Below are 6023 nucleotides of genomic sequence, written 5' to 3' on the forward strand. Positions count from 1 at the left end.
GGCAGGCGAAATAGTCCCTCGCGACTTCTGGGGCGGCGGGGCTCGCGCGGGAGCCGGCGGGAAGGCGGACGTGGGGCGCGGCTGCGAGCGGGCGGCGCGGGGCCTCCGGCGAGGTGGCGGGGCGGGAGGGGAGAGACCTAAAAGCCACGGCCGGCAGGCGAATCACTGCAGTCGAGATCGTGGGCAGCATAACAAGTTTCCAAAAAGTAGTTCCCTCCTCCCCTCGCTTCCCAAATCGTCGAGCAGAGGGAGCGGGGCGAGGAGGGCGGCGGAGGGATATACCGCTGCACCGCGCGCGTGTGCGTGCGCGCGCTCCAAACTCTTGGCACGCCGCGAAAGGGGGCGGGGGTGGGAGCTCCGAGCAGAGCTGCTCCGGGACTGGCATTGTTGCGACGCGCAACTCCCCGTTACTCGGCCTGGAATATCCAGGTTGTCTGTGGAAGCAGGCGGCATTTCGCCGGGTGTTCGGGGAAGAAATACGAAGGCCACTCCGTTCTGCTCAGTGCGCGTGCACGCGCGCGCGTGTGTTGTGTTTTCCTTGCAAAGAATGGAACTGGCATGAGTTCATCTCTAGTTAGTGGGGGTTACAGGCCGGGACTGCAAAGCGAGCTCCTCCTGCTGTCCCTCTAGTTGCATTGCTGCAGTCCCCTTGCTGCTTGCACAGAAAAAAAGAAAGACTATGAGTGTGTGTGTGTGTGTGTGTGTGTGTGTGTGTGTGTGTAGAAAGAGTTGATTTCAATACCTCGCGGCCCGATTCTCGCTGCGCAAACAGCATGCAATGCAAGGCATTCATCTCTGAAAGCCCGAGTGCTTGTTAATGGAGAACGGCTTCCATTGAAGCCCGGGGTAGGCGGGTTACATGAATCTGGCGCATCCAGCAGCACAGGAAATAACTCCCGCTGCGAGTGAGGTTGCATAACTATAGCGCAGGAGATGCCTGTGTGGCACGAACTCCGCCGAACGGAGGCGGAACGATTGTTGGAGAGGCAGCTGTCACGTTTGCATTGTCAGAGGACAATGTAGGCAGTCATCCCAAAAGGTCTTTTTTGCATAGGAGCCTTCTAGGATTGAGGACTGGAGCCTGGGATCTTTGTGACTGAAGGGCGAGGAACTCCAGGCTCTATAAATTCTATTATCTCTTCTCTATCTACGAAGTCAGCCTAAATTCTAGAAGGCCTGGGAGACTGAATCCCGAGCGCTTCCCAAGTTCCTGTCGCGTCCCTCCAGGCGGTTCTGCTCGAGGCTTCTCACTTTGTTCTCAAGTTTACTTGACCTCCAGGGAAGGAAACTTGCGGCTCCAGCCACCTTGAGGGATAGAACAATTCCAGAGAAGAAAGAGAGAGGGCCTCCCAAGGAAACCGACACTCTCCTGCCAAGGGTTTCCAGGAAGCCTCAGAATTGCTGCTCTCCGGATGAGTACACACCGGTGTGCGAACAGTATTGTGCACATAGGAGTGCCTAAGGTATGTTTGAGGAAGAAATGAGAGCGCTAACCCAGCCAGCCAGCCGTGCACCAAAAGCCCGTACCGTGGATCAGTGAGGCTCCTTTATATAACTGCCTTCCGGCCACGTCTGCAGGACTGTTCATCTTCCGAGCGAGGAAGGAGCAGTGGTGCGGATGGGAAAGAGAAGTGCGTGGAGCCTGCGCTGAGATCTCAACCCCTACCATTTTGAACTTGATTGTGTGATGTGAAGAACCTGACCGCGGGAGTGTTGGTACTAGTCTGCCCTCCAAGTATTCTCACTAACTAGCTTTGCCCACTTAAGTTTAAATCAGTCTGGGCCTGGCTGGCAATTCCCCAAAGGGGGGAGGGGGAGGAAATGAAGCAGGAGAATTGCAAGTTCAAGGTCTGCCAGTCTGGCTGATTTAGCTAGACTCTCAAAATTTAAATTTAAAAGAAGCCAACGATCTTGGTGGGTGTAGAGTACCCGGGTGGGGGTGAGGGATACCTGAGGCCCTGGGCTAAGTCCTCAATACCGAGGCTGGAGGGAGGCTCGAGTCAAGTCTATCAAGTCTAGTCTCTCAAAGACTGTTCTTAAGTCACTTAAACTCTGCCTCTTGCTGTGGGGCTAACAGCACCTATTTCACGGAGCTCTGTGTGGATTACTGGTATTGCAACACACGTAAAGAATTTAGAACAAGTTGTGGCACACACCTTTAATCCCAGCATTCCGGAGGCAGAAGCTGGCGGATCTCTGTGAGTTCAAGGCCATCCAGGACTACACACAGAGAAACCCTGCCTTGAAAAACAAAACAAGCAAAGAAGAACTCAGAAGACAGTCAGTCGAAGTTGATTGCTTATCCAGCTCTCCTGTGATTCTGTGAAACTAAGCTGTAAAGCCCACGGCAGAGTGCCAGCATGTGAAGTCAGATGTGAGGCGCTCGGTATTGTCCAGTCATTCACAGACAACCATCCATCTTCTTCCCCGTGTGCCCCAAAAGACATGTGGCCTGGTCCTCCTTAGGCCATCAGCAGTGATAGCCATCAGAGTTACAACGCAGGGCAAAGGTGGCCATTTGCAGGGCTGCTTTCCCTTCTGAGGAGGTGCAGCTGTCTAAGGCTCCTGTGCAGCAAGCACAGAGATACTCAGAACCCGCTCTGGGGGAAGATGAAAAAACTGGCTTTGTTTAGCACACACCAAGCTATGTGCTCTCCGTTTCCACAGAGAGAGCCTAACTGAAAGACTCAAAATGTGGTCAACAGCCTGAAGTGCCGCACCTCAGCTTATTCTGTGCCCTTTGGACAAGACGCAGTGGGTGGTCAAGCCATCAACTCCTTTTAGTTAGAGTTCGTCTGTGTCCATTTTAAGAGGATATTTGTTGTTCCCACCTCTTACCAGTAGTTGTTATATACATATGTGTTTGGGTGTCTCCCTGGTCTAGGTCCAACCTATAATAAAATATATTTTAATATTATATATGTGATATTATATGTTTTATGTATTTTGTGTTATGTATGTATGCTGTAACTCTTTCTGCTTCAGCCCACGCTCAAGGACATGGGATGCCTCCATGCAAAGTTTGCTCCTGAGCAGGACTGGGAGCAGTTCCACCAGCCTCGGAACTGCTGTCGGTTTTGGTGGGCGAAGTGGGCGCGTTGGCAGAACCTTCCCTGGGGAAGTCTGATGCAGAGCCTGGTCCTCAAGCCTGGCTGCCAAAGGAACAAGCAGCCCTTCAGGGGGAGCTTAGTGGACGTCCTCCTCATCTGCCTGGTTGCATTTACAGCCTGTTGTCCTGTGGCTTTTCCTCAAACACTAGTCTCTAAGATGGATACCAACCAACTATGTTACCCAGTCCATCTCTCCGGAGGTTCTACCTGCAAGTACACAGACTTGCCCCATTGGACCATCTTTGAAAACCGGCTGTGGGGCTGGAGATGGCTCAGTGGTTAAGAGCAATGCCTGCTTTTCTAAAGGTCCTGAGTTCAATTCCCAGCAACCACATGGTGGCTCACAACCATCTGTAATGAGATCTGGTGTGTTCTTCTGGCCTTCAGGCATGCATGCAGGTAGAATACTATATACACAATAAGTAAGAAAAAAAAAGAAAACCAGGCTGTGGGTGCTGCAGCCCCTACCCCTGAGTTGAAAAACCAGGCCTCTATCTAGAACCGTGGTGTCTGAACAGCAGAGATGGGCTTGTTCTAGTTCTGATCTTACTAAACAATGTATGTAAGGCCTAAGAAGACTCTTGGACAAAGGATAGCCTACTGGTGTTTCTCTCTTAGTGAAAGGTTTATGGCAAAAAGGAGAGAGAGAGCCGGCAATCAAAGGCAATATATGAGATTTTATTTACATCCTGATTTGGCAAGTCTTTTAAGACAGATGATTGGGGAATGTTGAATACTACCTAAGGATTTGATGAGAATAAAGATTGTTTTAAAGATTGCCCTTCAGGCTATGTTTATTAAATTCTTATTTTTCATATACGTATATATGTATATTACAGTAGTACAGTTTAAATAATATGGTATCTGAAAGTTACTTCAAAATGAAAGACTTAAGAGACTGATGATGCAGATAAGTATATTTCCTTCACTATATTTTATATTGAAATCTTCCACTATAAAGGTATTTCCCCCAGTCTTCTGTTAACACTCCTTTTTGTACTTCTTTACCAAAGTGCTGAGGATCAAGCCCAGAATCTACATGAACTAAGCAGGTATGTTCCCTCTGACTCCATCCCCAGCCCTAGCAGTAGTGAGGCTGCTTTGTAATAGGGCTGATAACTTCCCTTTTTCAGAAATAGGCAGGTCCTTCACAGCTTTCCTCCCCTTTCTTTACAAGCACCTTGTCATCCTGTCTCCTAACACATCCCTAACTAAAACCATTGTTCTCGCCAGCACCAAAGGGACAGCCTCACGTGTCTGCCACACGCTAAGGACATCACAGTCACACCTTCAGTTCCGACTCTGTGCAGTTGCTACTAGCCAGGGTTTCTCTGTAGCTTTGGAACCTGTCCTGGAACTAGCTCCTGTAGACCATGCTGGTCTCGAACTCACAAAAATCTGCCTGCCTCTGCCTCCCAAGTGCTGGGATTAAAGGCGCGTGCCACCACCGCCCGGCCTAACCAAGGATTCAAAGGCTAGGTTCAGATTGTTCAAGGGAGGGGAGGTTGTAGTAGCTTGATTGTTCTTCCCTGATGGGGGGTCCGGGAAGGGAAACTGTGGAAGGAGGATGGCCATAATTGCTGGTTCCCAAAGGTGGCTAGCTCTCTGTACTTTGTCTTCAGCTTCTTAAAGTTAGCCACACTCACTTAACCCCAGCCAGTTAAAGGAGAGTAGCCATAACCTAGATGTTTGAGTGGAAGGAACCCTTTCCTTCCTAAGTTGCTTTTTATTTTTCGTAACAACAGGAAGGAAACTAGAATAATTATGAGTAGTGCCAAGGGTCAAAGAGAGAAGAGCAAAAACATGATTGTCAAGTAAGGCCAGGATGGGATCATTTCAGAAACACAAAGTCACCAGTGGGTTCGAAGTTTCAGGCAGATTAACATGCTGCTTGGCAACTTGAGAGGATCTAGTATTACCTAAGAGACATGCCTGTGAGGGGTTTTCTAGGTTAGGTAAACTGAGGCAGAAAGCCCCACTGTAACTGTGGGTAGCACCATCTCACAGGCTGGGGGACCTGCACTGAATCAAAAGGAGGAAGCAAACTGAGCAGCAATCCCCATCACTTTCTGCTTGCTCGTAGATGCAGTATGACCAGTCGCCTCAAGTGTCCTCCTCAGCATGATTGGCAGAGCCTGCTCCTTCAAGTTTGGCTTCTTTCTTCACTGTCCCAGCAGTGAGAAGTGCAGCTAGCAGAGGTGGTCAGGTGGTAAATGGCGCCAGGTCCTCTGCCCTCATCAGTGTTCCCGCACTGTACTTCATAGTAACCCGCTCTCCTAGGAACGTGGATTTCGTCTTCTGAGGTTCTTTCCTTCTTGCCTTTACTATTTATACATCATGTTGATGCATTAATGACCTTTAATTTTTGCTAGTTATCTTTTTTATGAATATATATTTGTTTTCCCTGTTAAACTTTATGGGACCTAAAAACGAGGCTAGTTTCGTGTGTGTGTGTGTGTATGTGTGTATTCTTTTTACTAATAGAACTTTCGAGGCAGAAGGTTGTGCCAAGGTCTAATCCACATATATAAGTGCAGTTGTGTAGCCTGAGTCTGGGCTAAACCCAGAAGTCCCTCGCACTTCCTACTGCACTCGAATGTATGGTGGTTCAGCATTTCGCACAGACCCTGTCTGGTGCTCCTGACTCTCAGCAGATATTTGTACACTTGGCAAGCCCAAGAGGAGAGAACCATGCCAACACGTGAGGGTCTCTTAGTACTTAAAGGACAAGTTCCCTTCCCTTTCCGAAATTCCCCTACTTTAGCACTGTTCCTTTGCAGTTGTCAGTCTGCAGAGTTGGCCGTTTGAAACCAGGTCCTAAAGGACTATTTTCATGTTGCAATAGGCTTTGTATCATGATTCTCTCTCTCTCTCTCTCTCTCTCTCTCTCTCTCTCTCTCTCTCTCTCTCTCT

This window comes from Microtus ochrogaster, assembly GCF_000317375.1.
Source record: "Microtus ochrogaster isolate Prairie Vole_2 chromosome 14 unlocalized genomic scaffold, MicOch1.0 chr14_random_1, whole genome shotgun sequence".
Classification (NCBI taxonomy): Eukaryota; Metazoa; Chordata; class Mammalia; order Rodentia; family Cricetidae; genus Microtus; species Microtus ochrogaster.